The sequence below is a fragment of the Herpailurus yagouaroundi genome, unplaced genomic scaffold, assembly GCF_014898765.1.
Source record: "Herpailurus yagouaroundi ecotype Mexico unplaced genomic scaffold, PumYag 184, whole genome shotgun sequence".
NCBI classification, from domain to species: Eukaryota; Metazoa; Chordata; class Mammalia; order Carnivora; family Felidae; genus Herpailurus; species Herpailurus yagouaroundi.
In genome coordinates this window covers 11,771,028-11,787,119 of record NW_024412415.1, presented here as the reverse complement: position 1 = coordinate 11,787,119, position 16,092 = coordinate 11,771,028, and the positions used below count along the sequence as shown (strand labels likewise).

General features: G+C 43.6%; 1 protein-coding gene and 1 pseudogene across 1 annotated transcript in view; one reads left to right on the top strand and one right to left on the bottom strand.

Annotated features, from left to right (window-relative positions):
- Window positions 1-209: 209 nt before the first annotated feature.
- On the bottom strand, window positions 210-906 carry LOC121041648 (cAMP-regulated phosphoprotein 19-like; annotated as a pseudogene).
- Window positions 907-15,803: 14,897 nt separating this feature from the next.
- SLC30A4 (solute carrier family 30 member 4) overlaps window positions 15,804-16,092 on the top strand; it is a 29,908-nt gene continuing 29,619 nt past the window's right edge. The window contains exon 1 of the mRNA XM_040492584.1: window positions 15,804-15,853. The gene's annotated coding sequence lies outside the window, so the exon portion shown is untranslated. The remainder of the gene's footprint in view (window positions 15,854-16,092) is intronic.

The following is a 16,092-nucleotide window of genomic DNA, read 5'->3' as shown; positions in this document are numbered from 1 at the left end:
TAACCTGAGCTGAAGTCGGAGGCTTAACCTACTGAGCCACCTAGACACCCCGTGGTTATTTTAAATAAGAGTAACATACAGAGCTGAATTAAGATGAATTAAAGAAAGCCAAAACATTACAATCATAAAACTTGCTTGTTACTTGTTGGAACCAGTCCTACACTAGGAGTTAGGTAATATACACAATTATTTTCAAGCAGATTACTTTATGTTGCTCAAACACGTTCTCTTTATCAGCGCACTGTTAAACTAATCAAAAACTCTCCACACGTATATTTCCTTACAATAGCAACACACACTACTGCTACCTGCAAAGCTCTTTCTCAAATGACTTAGTGAATGAAAGGAAATGAAAAGCAGAGAAATAACAAGGAGAAATAATGAGAATTAGAAGATCCATGCAGTTCAGCTCTTTTAATCAGCCAGCCAGCTTGCTGGCAGCAAGGGATGGTTTCTGTGGAGGAAGTTTCTGTGGAGTGGGAATGCGGTCATCAGTGACTTGTCTTAGTCAGAGCTGCAGTAGGAAGCTGCTTGCTTTTCAGTTGTGTTTTAGCCAGGTTGTAATCCCTGGCATCAAAGTATTTTTGCCCTTTCTGCAATCGTTTCCTTAAGAAATCTAAACCTCCAGGCTTTTGTCCCAGATGACGATACCTTGGTTTTAATTTTGCTTCCTCGGCTTTCTCTGGACTCGTCACTTTATCTTCCATTGCCTTCTACTCCTCCGTGGAGGCTGCCTTGGGGACCTCCATGGACATACTGCTTCCTCTTCCCCTGCTTCTCTTCATCAGAAGGATTCTATCAAGTATCAGGGTTAAAGACTCCAAGTCCAGGACTCTAAAGTGTGGGATACATACCTTGTTACAGTCATGAGATACTGGATTTGGAGATTTAAACCCCACACACCCTTGGTCGAAACCAAGCAAAGGAAGGAAATGTAACAATACAAAAACAAAAAAAACAAAAAAAACAAAAAAAAAAAAACCCCATGAATCAGACTTGGTCAGCTCTGTGGTGACATTAAGGCCTGAGAGTGGAATAATGCAATTCACAAACTTCTCTTTTGTAACAATATTTAGGAACAGTGAATTTCTTCACTATAAATCAAGTGTAAGATCCTGACACTTATATGTAACACAGTGCAATCACATTTGGCTGTTCTGTGGCAAAGAGGAAAAGAGGGAACACTCAGAATCGCTGTAGCTTTGAACCTGCAAAATATTCTGCACACTTTCATATTCAGTACATGCCCCTCAAAAAAAATCAAGCCGTATATAGAAGTGAATGCAGTTAATCATCAGAATCCTCCTCTCCTCCTCACCCCTCATCCCTACACTTTGGTATCACTTTGATATGTATCCTTCCTGTTTGTATGCACATATACCTACACGCAGTATATACGTGATTAGGTATTATCCTAACCACATCATTCTTGATTTACCTTTCCTACTTAAAATTTCTATTGGCTACATAGTATTACATATGACAATTTCAGCAATCACTCATTGAGGGGATACGTTTCATTGTATTTCACTTCTTTTTTCTATTTTTAAACTATTATTTTTAATCTATACAAGTAAAACTTGCCCATATTTTTAAAAATTCAGACCGTATAGATGTGTGTAAAATGAGAAACAAAAACATTTCCTACCTCTCATCCCCACCAACCACATCACTGCCACACCCATTACTCAGAGGTTTTTATATCAATACTTTCTGTTTTTTGGGTTTTTAAATTTTTTTAACATTTATTTATTTTTGAGAGAAAGAGACACAGTGTGAGCAGGAGAGGGGCAGAGAGAAAGGGAGGGAGACACACAATCCAAAACAGGCTCCAGGCTCTGAGCTGTCAGCACAGAGCCCGAAGTGGGGCTCAAACTCTTGAGCAGTGAGATCATGACCTGAGCTGAAGTCAGATGCTTAACCCACTGAGCCACCCAGGGGCCCCAATAGTTTCTGTTTTAAATTCTACTACTGTTTACCACTGAAACTATATGTAATATATTTACACCCTTTTTTCTTGATTTATCAACTATAGATATTAGTTATTAACTCCTCATAATGAAAAATCAGGACCGTTTTATTTAAATTTGTAAATTCAGGGGTGCCTGGGTGGCTCAGTCAGTTAAGCATCCGACTTTTGATTTTGGCTCAGGCCATGATCTCATGGTTGGTCCTGGGATCAAGCCCCGAGTCGGGCTCCACGCTGATTGTCGAGCCTGTTTGGGATTCTCTCTCTCTGCCCCTCCCCTGCTCTTTCTCTCTCAAAATAAATAAATAAACATTTTGTAAAAATTAGTAAATTCAACACACGGATGAAAATGAAATACGGCATTTAGCTGTTGAATAATTCCAACCTGCTGCTAGTAACGAATCATCTTTTGCGGTAACACAACCTGGTTGCTACAAACACTAGTTTAATTTGAGAAATAAAGTAGTTGAGTAATAACTTGGATTTAGACACCGATAAACTCCTTCAGGGGATGGGAATGCCTCAGTTCACACCATGGTCCTGCTGCAGATTAACTCTGTGACTGTAAACACACTGCTAAACCTCACAGTGCCCAAGCTCCCTATCTCTTCAAGTAGGAATGATAACTATATCTCACAGATCTGAATAAGAATCAAATTAAATAAATTGTGCCTTTGAAAATGAGGCATCCTTAGTGCCTTTCCCTTTAGCCATCTGTGCCATTCCTGGAGCTGGTGCCCGGCAAACAGGGCAGAGCCCGGCAGATAGGTCAGGCCGCGAGGTCAGGAATCCTCCCTGTGCCCATGTCTTGCTGCTTCTCAGGTTTTAAGCCCCTAAGAGATCTGATGGGATGGGAGGTGCCAGCAGGAGTGGAAACTGAACCAGCATTTGAGTTAGCAGGGTCTCTCATGTACCCCAAGAATGGGCAGTCCTAAAGCAAAACTAGAAGCTGCAAGCGGGAGAGATAGATGCCTGTTGCCAGGGGTGGTAGCAATAGAGGCACCAATCCCCTCAGCCTGGAGCAGGATTTAAGTATCTGACAGGGGACAGGGAGTGCGAAGGGAGCAGCCGTGGATGTAGGAATCAGATTTCTAAGTTTCTGAGATAGTCCCAGGAATTAGGTCCCGGGACATGAGAGCAGGAGGGGAGAGAGGAGCGCCTGGTTGCCGACAGGAATATGTCATTGTCCTGGGTGACCCAACAGTCTTACATCGACTTAGCTCTCCGCCTTGGATTCCTCATTAACTTAACTTGCACAAGGTAACCTGACGATTTTGTATTTCTTTCTGTAAATTACTGTCATTTCCTTTATTGTTTTAATTTTCATGTTAAGAAAAATTTCAATCACACAGAAGTAGGGAAATAATATAATTAGTATATAACATATGTAAGGTACAAATAGTATAAAATACCCATTAACCAAATTCAATCATTATTATCAAGATTTTCCCACACCTGCTTCACTTAAAATTTTTTTTAAATGTTTACTTATTTTTGAGAGAGAGAGAGAGAGTATGAGCAGGGGAGGGGCAGAGAGAGAGGGAGACACAGAATCTGAAGCAGGCTCCAGGCCCCGAGCTGTCAGCACAGAGCCTGATGCGGGGCTCGAACCCACAAACTGTGAGACCATGACCTGAATGGAAGTCAGACACTTAACTGACTGGGCCACCCAGGTGCCCCAAAACTAAAATATTTTAAAGCAGATAGATAGACCCAAGTCACTTCATCCCTACTCATTTCAGTATGGATCTCTAAAAAATATGTACACTTTCCTACACACCCTCAATATTCTGCTTTGTATTTATTACTTTCTGTGAGCTAGTTAATAGGAGATGAATATATTCTCAGGGTGTCAACAAAATCAAGTTTCTGACTCTGATGCACAGTGAACGCACTGAGGTGGATGTGCCTGTGAGGACTCTTCTGGTCACCAGGATCCCTTTGTGTGAGCATGGTCTGAACTACAACAATCCAGGCGCTCTCACTTCTCATGTGCCTACACACGCACACACTATGCATACACAGACACACACAGACACACACAGACACACACACACACACACACACACACACACACACACACAACTAAAGCAGAAATGAAGTAAGCGCCTTCTACACAGTGAAACAGGCTGCCACTGCAGCAATTCTGGTAGGCCATCAAGATAAATGGGGATGCTACCCAGACAGAGAACACCAATGCAAAGGTATCATCTATGCTGGCTTGGGAAAGAGAAAACAAGAATGTCAGAGAGCTAGGAAAGTACTGGCTGTTGGAAAGGGAACCGAAAATCATAAGCCACACTAACAGAGGCAGTGTGTCATGCCAGAGAGAAATTCTGCTGGTTCCACCTTATCACTTCTATCCTGGTGTGTGAGAATCTCATTCATCTCCCCTTGCCTTCCTCGCCATACCCACTGGCCTCCTCCTGACCCATGGGTCCCCAAGGCAGTGATTTCATAGGAAGTTCTTCTCTTTCCCATCCTTTCTCTCCATCTTCCCTACCTCCAAGCCCTCCTCTCCAAATGCCTCTTCTATTAACTACCCAGTGCCTTAATTTTATTATTTATTTATTTATTTATTTATTTATTTAATTTTATTTGAGAGAGAGAGAGAAAAAGTGCGCACATGTGTGTAAGTGGGGGAGGGGCAGAGAGAGGGAAGAGAATTCCAAGCAGCCCCACACTGTCAGTGCAGAGCCTGACACAGGGCTCAACTTCACAGACTGTGAGATCATGACGTGAGCCGAAATCAAGACTCAGAAGCTTGAACGACTGAGCCACCCAGGTGCACCCCCCACCCCCAATGTCTTCATTTTAAACTAATTTTAGGCACTAAAGACACATTTCTTTGGCCTAAGACACATTCAACACATAGCACAGTGTCTGGTATACAATCTCTGCTATGATCTGAATGTGTGTGTCCCCCAAAAGTCACCAGTTGGAATCCTAATGCCGAAGTGATGACGTTACAAGATGGAGACTTTGGGAGGTGATTACGACACAAGGACGGAGCCCTCATGAATGGGATTCGTGTTCTTACAAAGGAGGCCCCACAGACCTCCCTACCCTCCCTACTCTGTGAGGACACAGTGAAAAAGCAATGGCTATGAATCGGGAAGAGGGTCCTCACCAGAAGATGACCCTGCTAGTACCTTCATCTTGGACTTTTGTTTGTTTGTTTATTTATTTATTTTGAGAGAGAGAGAGAGAGAGAGAGAGAGCGAGCAAGCAGGGGAGGGGCAGAGAGAGAGAATCCCAAGCAGGCTCTGCACTGTCAGCATAGAGCCTGACATGGGGCTTGAACCCACGAACCGTGAGGTCATGACCTGAGGTGAAACCAAGAGTCAGATGGTCAACTGACTGAGCCACCCAGGTGCCCCTTGATCTAGGACTTCTAAGCCTCCAGAACTGTGAGAAGTAGATTTCTGCTGTTTCTATGACACCCAGCCTGTGGTATTTTGTTATAGCAGCCCAAACGGAGTGAGATAGCCTGTTGAGAAATATTGGTTAGGGGCACCTGGGTGGCTCAGTAGGTTAAGTGTCTAGTTCAAGCCCCACATCCGACTCTGTGCCAATGGTGCGGAGCCTGCTTGAGATTCTGTCTCCCTCTCTCTCTGCCCCTCCTGCTTGCTCTCTCTCTCTCAAAAACAAACAAACAAACAAACAAACTTAAAAAAATAGACATATTGGTTGGATGGATGGATGATGAGTGGTTTTAAGCGAAAGGGTAATACTTTACAACCCACATGAGTTCTGATGGAACTTTGCTATGACACTGAGGAGCCATTAGCCAAAATGGGCAACTAGTCATCATAGCTGGCTGTTCACTCGGGAGGTTACAAGAGTGAAAATGTGATACACGTGCCCTTCCCAGCACCACCAGCTACCAAGCATAAGAAGGGAAGAAAATGTCAGGATGGAAAGATGATGGGCACTGGGCTGGGGGAAACCTGAATGCAAACCTTGAGTCCACCATCTTCTAATAACGTGGCTTTCAATAAATTATTTAAAAGACTTCATTTATCCTTGGGTGCCTGCGTAGTTCAGTAGGTTAAGTATCCGGCTGTTGAATCTGGCTCGGGTCATGATCTCAGGGTCATGGGACAGAGCCCTGCATGGGGCTCTGTGCTGGGCATACAGCCTGCTTGAGAGTCTCTCTCTCTCCCTCTCTCTCTCTCTCTCTCTCTCTCTCTCTCGTGTCCCTGCCCCTCCCCCTACTCTGCTCTCATACACACACTCTCTCTCTCTCAAAAAAAAATTTCATTTATCCCATGTGTAAAATGGGGATAATAGTATCCACTATGCAAGGCTGTTATAAGGATTAAATTAAATGATGTATTTAATTAAAGTTCCTAGCACAGTGCTTAACACATTTTGGGCTCAAAATCTTGTAATTTTTATGACATGATAATTATTATCATTAAAAAATCTCTGGAGAGAACCTAGGAAGTTATGGTTTATTTGTGAAATAAGCATGGTAAACACTTAAAGTTAACTTTAGACGAAGATGGTCAAATGGTATCTGTAAAAAGAAAAATTAATTTACTTAATTTTTGAGGAAGTAAATAGTGTGTAGGTAAAAGGGAACTGCTTTATATTTTCTACCTTAACACCTTAAAAAACCTTTGACAGATTTCCAAAGGAGAGGCTGAAATAAAAGTCACATAAGATTGGAATGTTTTGTGAGGCCATAAGGAACTAAGCAAACATAAGCAAACATAAGGAAGCAAAAACAATGGGTGGAGCCTGTTGATTCCAGCCAGGGGAGGGAACTAGAGGGCCCAAGGACAGGTCTTAGAAAGGCAGCAGATATATGAAGGGTGTACTCATCATATTTCTAATTCTGGGTTTCTCAAAGGAAACAGTGCAGTTCTCTTCAGGCAGGTGGAGTCCTATGCACTTGGGATATCTGAGCAAGTGGTAGTTAGACTTCAGACAACCATAGAGTTGACAGCAATGAGAGGAAGTGGGGAAGGAGCCTGACATTAATCTAACAGTGACTGGAGCAAGCCATGTGCCAGTTACATCTTCTCATTTAAGTCACCACAACCCACTGATAGTAACTCTTATCTCGGTTTGACAGAGAAGGAAACTGAAGCTCAAAGAGATCTTAAAATTCAAGGTCTCTCTGCTAATAAGGGGAGGGAGCTATTATAGACAACAATGCCCAGCCAATAAGCTGAGGTCTGCTGTGGATCTGGTTCCTCTGTTCAACAAATGCTTTATTGAGCACCTACTGCGTGCCAGGCACAGGGTCAGGTGCAGGAGATATGAGCAAAGATAGACAGCCCCCAGTCTCATGGAGCATAAAGCCTAACAAGGGAGTGAGAAGCAGCCACTAGTCAAATAATGCCACTAATGAAGATAAATTTACAAAGTGAGACATGAGCATATGTAACAAATGGACTTGTCTAGACTTGGGGTGGGATGGATGCCATGGGGGAGAGTGGCTCTAGACTTTATTTAGAATTGAGTAGGTAAAGGAGTGGTGAAAAAAACCATGCCATATAAGGCAACTGCAATTACAATGTATATCACTTATACGTATAAGTGATCAGGAGGAGGGAATGAGCAGTGAAATCTCGAACAACACTTCTAACTAGTGATGAGTCTAGATCATGGCCAGCAAACTACAGCCCACAAACCAAATCCAGCCTACACCTGTTTTTGTGCATCCCTTGAGCTAAGAATGGTTTCTCCATTTTTAAATCGTTGAAAAAAATCGAAAGAAGACTAATATTTTGTGGCAGGTGAAAAGTATACAAAATTCACATTTCAGTGTCCGGTGTTTTATGGGAACATAGCCATACTCATTTGCTTATTATCACCTACGGCTGCTTTCACAAGGGCAGAAGTGAGCAAATTCGACCAGCACCAAAGTATTGCTGCAAACTGGAAATTATTTATTATCTGGCCCTTTATAGAAAAAGTTTGCCAATCCTTGGGCTAGTCAGAAGACCCTATAAATCTGACTCTGTGGTCAGACAACTGACAAGTGAGCTTTAGTGGGAACAAGTGCAAAGTAATGCACTTTGGGATAAAAATATCCCGACTATTTATAAAATGAAGACAGGGCTCTGAGCTGCAAGGTCACAACTCAGAACTAAGCACAACTGGGAGAACTAAAGGCAGTAACAGTAATACTAAGTGATAAAAATCAGCACGCCATGGATGGAAGTGGTTATCTGAAGACTTTACCAGATGGGGGCCTGGGGAATGATTTCAGAAAGACTAAACTAAAATTGAACCAAGAAGAAAGGCTATATTATTTTCACTTTTGCTCAAAAGTTATATATAGATATCAATAGTCTGCATGGAATCTTGGGGGGGGGGGAATTAGTAATAAAGAATTAGAATTTATGCTGTATATACAGGACTAATCAGGGGTGGGTTATCATCTAGACTTTGTCTTATCCAATTCTATAGCTCCAGTGCCTACTTTAGTGACTGGCATATGATAAACACTCAAATAACATTTGTGGAAGGGAAGAAAGAAAGAAAGAAAGAAAGAAAGAAAGAAAAGAAGTAAAGAAGAAAGGGAAGGAAGGGGCACCTGAGTGGCTCAGTTGGTTAAGTGTCCAACTTTGGCTTAGGTCATGATCTTGCCATCTGCCAGTTTGAGCCCCACATCCGGCTCTCTGCTGTCAGTGCTGCCTGCTTCAGGTCCTCTGAGCCCCTCTCTCTCTGCCCCTCCCCTACTCGTGCACATGTGTGTGTATGTGCACTCTCTCTCAAAAATAAACTTTTTTAAGTTTCAAAACAAAAGGGAGGGAAGAGAGAAGAGAAGGAGAGGAGGAAAAAGGAAAGAAGGAGGGAAATTGGGCAGAATCCATTGGGTTTGAAAGCTGAATGGCAGTTAGCCAGACACTGAGAAGGAGGAAGAACACCCCAGCAGGGAAAAAGGAACACAAAAGGCCAGGAGAGGCCATGAGGCCTGTAAATGATGTCACTGAAACCCCCCAGCCACCTTTGTTCTAGCTGTAAGGTAACTTGGTTTCTCACATTCACTGGTCCTGTGAAGAGGGCATCCAGGGCAGTAAGAGAGTTGCACCCCAGGATAATTAAGCAATCAACCACACAGTAATTTACTCAGTCTCTTGGGGCAGTCTGGCATACACTGACTTCCCCAGCCTCACCCTCAGGCAGAGTTTCCACACCTGCAAAGTTACAGAACTGACTTGGGATCTCCACGGCTCTAACAGGGTCATGGTACCTTGGGGGTCCTATCTGAGGTGGTTGGCCTCCCTCTCAGACACCTTTGACCTCTTCCATTTCACTGTAACAGGAGTCACATCCTGAGAATTCCCTGAGAACACCCAGCCCAGTGTGCTGCAGGGCCCAACAGGAACAAGGTGTCTTGCCCAGGTAAGATACTCTCCCTGCCCAGCAATATCACGGTTACAGAATCTATTCTTGCTACAAGGTAAACTCATCCCAGTAAACTGTGGTCTCAGGTCTTGGAAATAGCCTCCATCCCGAGTAAATCAGGACAGCTGGTTGCCTGCCAGACCGGTTCCTCATTTACAATGGGCTTCTTACCCTACTGCTCCCCAGACTTCACCTGGACCTGCTCCAGAGTTTCTGCTACCTTAAGCCCACTGTAGAGGCAGCTTTTAGGCAACATGCCTGAGCAATGGAAACCTCAGTAAGGTAAAAGGGCCCACAGTGACCACCAGGCTAAATGCAAATAGGCCCATTAGGTGACCCCCCTCAAAATAGCCTTAAGACCTAGTTGACGACTGAGCTACTTACAATGGGGCACAGGTACCAAAAAAAAAGGTACCAAAATTCCACACATTCTCATACCTCCCCACCTTCCCCCCTTAACTACACCCCACCCCCCTACCCACAGCCCCCTATCAAACAGTCTCTCCTTTGCTGTCCTGCCTGTAGCTCCCTTGCGGTGTATTTAATAAACTTCTATCTCCTTTGTTCTGCCCAGGGTGAATTCTTTCACCACCCACATCACAGGCCTCCACCCAATTGAGTTGCCCCACACCCACACTCAGAATATTCAGAGTAGCTCCTTCTTGGGGTGTGGGGGGGAAGCTCACAGTGCGGGCTGGGTGGGTCACTGGGAACAGGATTAAGATCAGAGACTGGGAAACTGAGAAGGGGTTCCCAAGGAACCTCAGCTGCTGGAGAGTTGGTTGTTAAGACACCTGTCTTTCGTCTGTGTCTATTTGTTTCTGTGCATACAATGAGGATTAGACAGTATCTAGTATCAGGAAAAAACTCTCATTCTCATCGTTTCTAGTATTCTGAGGTGAGGAAGGCCTACTAATGGGAAGACTGCCTTAAAGCCTGTTTGTAAGTGAGCAGAATGTGAGTTCGTAAAATATAAATAACAAAGAGGAGAGTAAAACTTGGTTGATCAGTATAAAACAGCTGTAATAATTACAGTAATTTATACCTAATTACCATATGGCATAGTGATTATGAGGCATTACCCGGTCATGTAAAACATACACCGAGATCTTTGTGATTAGGGTACTAACTTCTGCTCATTCAAGCATGCTCCTATCTATAGTCATTTTAAAACCATCAGAGGTCATTTAGGTTGGCTTGGTCTTGGGTTTTTTGCTTCAGGGAATACAAGTTAAACAACAGGTGAATTTGTTACATTTGATTCTGGGAAGATCCATATAAGGATACTTCTTAAAAAAATACTTAATGCCATCTTTATTTATAAAGGAATTCTGGGAAAAACTCAAAGCACTTTGCAGATTTTAATCTAATTAATCCTCACAATAACCCTGGGAGGGAGTTTTTATACAATGGCCTTCATTGTTTAAAGCCACCAGTTCTTAGAGGTCACAAGAGTCACTTTGTCCGCAGTTGCTTCTCTGTCTTGGTTTAATTCATAAAGGTTATAATGTTCTCTGAAATAAGTCTACTGTAAGTATAAACTGAGTATTAGTGTTTTAATCATCTCCAATCAGTATGAGACAGATTAATCTCACCACTAAGAATTTCTTAGAAATTAAACATCAGTTTCAAGAAATACAAATGTTTTTTAGAGGGGAATTTAAAGTTATGAATGAACTATGATTAAAATATTTTTTCTTTCTTTCTTTTTTCTTTCTTTCTTTCTTTTTTTAATGTTTATTTATTTTGAGAGAGAGCACGAACTAGGGAGAGGCAGAGAGAGAGAGAGAAAGAAAATCCCAAGCAGGTTTGACGCTGTGAGTGTCGAACCCAATGGAGGGCTCGATCCCATGAACCGCAAGATCATGACCTGAGCCAAAATCCAGAGCAGATGCTTAACTGACTGAGGCACCCAGGTGCCCCAGATGGTATGGTTTTTAATAGCTCTCTCTAGTAAAGTAAGTAAGGGAATGTTTTCACATGCAAAATTTCATTGGATTCTTACAGTGTTCCTGTGACAGAGGTAGGACAAATACTATTTTCCACTTTTACAGCCAAGAAAATGAGTTCAGCAACAGTATGGTGCTGGGGATCACTGTGAAATGATGGCAAAATTAGAGGCTGAAGGAACTTCTCTTGTCTGTGATGGATTCCTAAAGCATGTCCAAAATCAGCGTTCCACCCTCACCTTCAAGCTGTTACCTCCAGACTCCAGGGCGGGTGTGCTTATGTCTTAAACCCATCCCAGCTCCTATTCCCTCTAATTTTAGCCAGATATGGTTAGAGAAATTCACAGGTACATTTCCTTTAAAAAGTAAGGAAAGACAAAGCAAAGGTATGAAAACAATGAACTTGATTGTTTTAGCTCACAGGTTGGTTTTCCTGACAGATACGTGGGTGTGGCCCAGAGACCCTCTCCTTTATCTACTCACTGTCCTAGAAGGCAACTTGCCTGTCCTTGGGCAATTCTTTTACCTACTTTGCATCCTTCTCTTCCCCTGGAGGAGGGGTTAAACTGACTCTCCAGCCACTCTGTTAGCATAGCACTCCATAGAAAGAAGAAATTATTATACTCCCCATAGTTGTGTATCACATCACTAGCTCTTGTCCATTTGTATCTGATAGCTTTCAACCCCTCCTGAAAAAGATAAGAAGTCACATTCCGAATGCATCCTTTGGAAATCTCCTACAATCATCTATTCCAATGGAGAAAGGAATTCTCAGGTTGGGAATATGCAACATGTGAGCCTGTCAAGTATGTGGCACCTTTCCCCATACCTCGATTTTTAAAAACTTTTCCACTTTTTCCTTTCTTTTCCAAGAAGGATTTCACAGGGTGATGTTGAAGTCTCAAGGTGCTGGGAAGTCTTTGATATATGGAACAGGGATTTCTCCCAGCACACCTGAAGGAGTCTAGGTGCTTTTCTGCACATCATTCCATTTGTGTGTGAAACTGAGAGGACAGTGCAGGCTAGTGTTTGAGAGCTTGAGCTCTGAAACCAAACTGATCTGGAATTGAACTCCTGCTCTGTTTTTTAGCTGCATGACTCCAGTCAATTTACTTCACTTCCCTGAGACTCCACGTCTTCATCTACTTAAAAAAATATGAGCTGTCATCGATTGAGCACTTACTATGTGCTAGGAACTACATATGCTATGTTTTACATGCTTTACATGCATCATCTCATTGAATCCTCACCACAGCCTCGTGAAGTGGGTACTCTTATCATCCCCATTTTATATGTAAGAAAATTGAAGCACAGATTGGTTAGTTTTCCAGAGACGATATAACTAAATGGTGAAACCAGGATACAAATACGGTCAGACTTTAAGACCCATGCTTTGAATTCTTAACTTCCCCTCTAATGGAAATCAGGTCCCCTGCAGAGGTGCTTGGTGCATAAACAAGCCCCAAGTAAATGTTAGCTGTGGTATTATTTTCAGCATTGTCATTTGTCCCAAGAGATATCTGGGCCACAAAACAGGTTTTGACGAAGGATATTTGGGGGCTATTCTCGTTGACTGCTGGAGTGTGTGTCTTGCAAATGTCAGACTTCTGGTATTACCTAAACAGTTTGTGTGTTAGGGGTTACCTGGGTAAGAAATAGGATAAATGGTTGGCAACTTTTTCTATTTGCCCATGCAAAAAAGTTCTTCAACTGGAAAGAAGTATTAAGTCTCTTATAAAAGAATGGCATGGTGAGCAATAGCTAGCTGAATTGCAGGCAGTACCCAGATTATAAATGGATTATTTTTCAAAAGTTCATTTGTCTGTTGTTATAAATTCTGAATACGTAGAAATAAGGTTGCAAATTCCAAGACTATTCACAGAAGTCTATTTATTTAGCCCATTTTAAAGTTCAGTGATAGAAATCATGCCACTAGCCCAAGGACAGGCCTAGGAACAAGGGCGCGCATGATAAAAGAATAAGAAGTGTTTTCCTGGTACAGAGCAAAGTTGAGATTGAGTATATTCATTATCTATTGCTGTGTAACGAATTATCCCCAAACTTACCATACTAAAACAATGAACATTATTATCTCAGTCTCTGTGGGTCATCTGGGAGTGGCTTAGATGGGAGCTTCTGCTCAGGATCTCTCATGGGGTTTCAGTCAACATCTCCTGGGCTACAAACATCTGAAGGTTTAACTAGGGTGGAGGACCTGCTTCCAATATGGCTCATTCACATCGCTGCTGGCAGGAGGTCTCCATTCTCGTCACATGGGCCTTTCCTTGGGGCTGCTTGAGTTCCTCGTGACATGGTAACTCTGGCTTCTCCCAGTGCAAGTGATCCAAGAGAGAACAAGCAGGCAACTACAGTGCCTCTTATGACCTAGTCTTTTAAGTCATCTACTGTCACTTATGTCACATTCTATTCCTTGTAAGCCATTATGCTATTCAATAAGAGCAGCTCACATTCACTGGGAGGGAGATTAAGATCTACCTCTGGATGGGACAAGTATCTGAATTTGTGAACATACATTAAAATCACTATATAGTTTTTGTTATCCACCCATCACTCTGTCCAGATACCCAGCGATACAAAATAGTAAAAATAAATGGGGACGCAGAACCGCACCCCTTCCCAACAAAGCTTACTGTAAGTACCCAAAACAATCCATGCTCCTGCCTCAACTTTCCTTGAAAACATCTATCCCCTTTCCTTGGATGGAATCCTATTTGAAGAACTCATACTAAAGAGAGAGCAATCACACTCCTGACATCGTTGCTTTGTTCATTTATCTTTCTCACTAGCAGAATTTCAAGCAGTATAACAAATGAAAAACCACTAACCTACTCCCAAATTGGGTGGATTAAGATATTTGGGGTTAGGAAAGCACTACTCACTAAGCACTCTCCCTTCAGCTGATAATGAACTGAGGGCCCTGATTATTGAATAATTTCCTAGGCAAGACTTCCCTCCCGGGTCTTGGGAACCATGGGATCTCTGATCCAGGTTTCCTAACCTGACTCCCATGGCTGCAGCTCTGTGGGGATATGGTGGGCATTCAAAAGTGAAAGGATTGCTGGGGAGTTCAAAGGCAGTTGGTGCTCTTGCACCCAAGGCATGCAAGATTCGAAAGTGCATTCTAAATCTTCAGAGGAAAATGATGTTCCATGTGACTTTTATTGCAGATTTTGTAACTTGAAATTTGGCAATCCATGTAGACTACCATCCAAATATGACATCCATTAACACAGGATAAATAGAGGAGTTTGCACTACAAGTCAACTCTGAGTGGAAGCTAGGGGGTTGATCTATGAGTTCTCCTGACAGTGTTGCTGTTTTAAATCTTACTTGAGTCTTAAACCCATTTAGAACATGATGAAAGCTAGGGGACTTGACTCAAGAAAACCCATATAAGCCACAATATTTTGCACATGAATTTAAGGCTTCCAGAAGCCCCTAAAACCCATTCAAGGGCTCTGGATTAAGAATCTCTTAGACTTTCAAGGGAGAAGAGGAGTGGGGAGGCCTATTGCCATTCCATTCTGCTATTATTTTTTAAAGTTTATTTATTTGAGAAAGAGAGAGCGAGACAGAGGGACAGAGCATGAGCAGGAGGGGCAGAGAGAGGCAGACACAGAATCCAAAGCAGCTCCAGGCTCAGAGCTGTCAGCACAGAGCCCAACACGGGTCTGAAACTCCAAGCTCATGACGTGAGCTGAAGTCAGGCTTAACCCACTGAGCCGCCCAGGCACCCCTCCATGTTACTATTAAAAGTTAAATCTTTAAAAAAAAATTTTTTTTTAGATATTTATTTTTGAGAGAGAGAGAGAGAAAGAGCGCATGAGTGTGAGCAGGGGAGGGGCAGAGACAGAGGGAGTCACAGAACCTGAAGCAGGCTCCAGGCTCAGCTGTCAGCACAGAGCCCTGAGCAGGGCTGGAACCCAGGAACCACAAGATCATCCGGGAGATCATGAGCTGAGCTGAAGTCAGACGCTTCACTGACTGAGCCACACCCAGACGCCCCAAAACTTAAATCTAAATCAGAAACTGCTTCTCAGAACTTCTTTTAAATTTGTGGTTGTTAACAGAACCAAAGGCCAAAACGAACACCCCTACTAGATTTTCTGCTTGGGTTTAGTCTATGTTATACGGAGGGAGAAGGGACACTAAGCGAACACACAGGATAACACATACTTGCTGAAAAGCAATAGTAAATATAAAGCAGGCCATAGAACTGCTGACCATAAGCTTTGCTTGCCCTCTCACCCGTGCAGCAAATTTTGTCAACTTGCCAGAGAAGCAGCAACTCGAAGAAAGCAAGCTGCTTAGTTTCTCACTTAGCAAGAAAGCACAAATTCGTTTTCTGCCCAGGATCCGCAACCGAGATCCTGCCCCGAGATTCCTGAGGCCCTCTAGGGTGGAGCGACCTCCCGCAGCAACGCCCAGCCCCAGGCGGGCGGGACCGTTCGAATCTACCCACTCGGACCGCAGGCCCCGGCTCCATCCGCTAGCGCCTCTCCGCCTGGGGAGGCGACAGTGCGGCACCAGAGACTGGGGCTTCCCTGTGAGTGCCCCTCGGGCAGAGCTGGGCGCGCGGGGCTCCGCAGCCGAGACTGGGGCTACGGGCGGGAGACGGAGGACTGGATGCGGCACGAACCCCTGCCCCGCCCCTTTGCGGGCGCCGCAGCCCTGCGCCGCGGGCCTGCGTGGGCTCGTGCGGACCCCTCCTTCGCGCTCCTCGCCTGCGGCCGCTGCGGCGCACGCGCGCGGCCTCGCGCAGAGCGGGGAGAGGCGGCGGCCCCC